Source organism: Sceloporus occidentalis, unplaced genomic scaffold, assembly GCF_023333645.1.
Source record: "Sceloporus occidentalis isolate IW3139 unplaced genomic scaffold, rSceOcc1.0.p SCAF_120, whole genome shotgun sequence".
Taxonomy (NCBI): domain Eukaryota; kingdom Metazoa; phylum Chordata; class Lepidosauria; order Squamata; family Phrynosomatidae; genus Sceloporus; species Sceloporus occidentalis.
This window is the reverse complement of record NW_028317100.1, coordinates 1,503,766-1,504,577: the sequence shown is the minus strand read 5'-3', so window position 1 is coordinate 1,504,577 and position 812 is coordinate 1,503,766.

The window sequence follows — 812 nt, the reverse complement described above, 5'->3', positions numbered from 1 at the left end:
TTTATCTATAAAATTGAACAGCCTGACTGCTGGAATTAAGCCCCATTAGCGTCACAAAGATTCTGTCTGAATTTCAATTTCCTTTCCTTAACACATTTCTGAGAAACTCCATTCATTATTAATTGTGAAATAATTTATACAGCTGCGGGTGATCATGCCAAGATTTCTCCTGGGTTTTTGCTATTATGATAATAATCTGGTACGGCATATCGTTACCATTGCATTTCACATTTCTATTATGGTATAATCCTTGCCTGTTTTAAGGTGAAAGCATGCGCACCTGTGGGGTATAATCAGAAAAAAGGCCGGGAAATTAAAATAATGGCAAAATATAGGATCAAAATACCCCATTTCACTAATCTCACTGGCAGGGTTAAAACACTGTCCGGGATAATGTATTCTGAATTATTTAGAAAGGAGCGTGATTGATTATATTTATAATGTATTTACTACACAGAAAAAACAAATGCAGTGCAGTATTAATATGTTTTTAAAAAATATTTATGTTTTTTTCCTGGCTTTGTGTTTGTGTAAGAATGCATTTTTCTGTTTATATGCACACTAAGGACGTTGGCCAACCATTTATGTGAACCATAATTCTTATTAAATTGATACAAACTGTGAATAAAAAAGCTCTTGCTGTTAGCTGATGTGTGTGATGGTCATGCAGAATAACACCGTGTTTAATCATGTATGCAAAGTAGCTAAGAACAAAATAAAAAGCAAATCTTTTGCAACTATTTCTTTTTTTCCCCCAGCATTTGGCCCTTGAATCACGGGAAAAGCAGTTCTAAACATATCAAACAGGATAG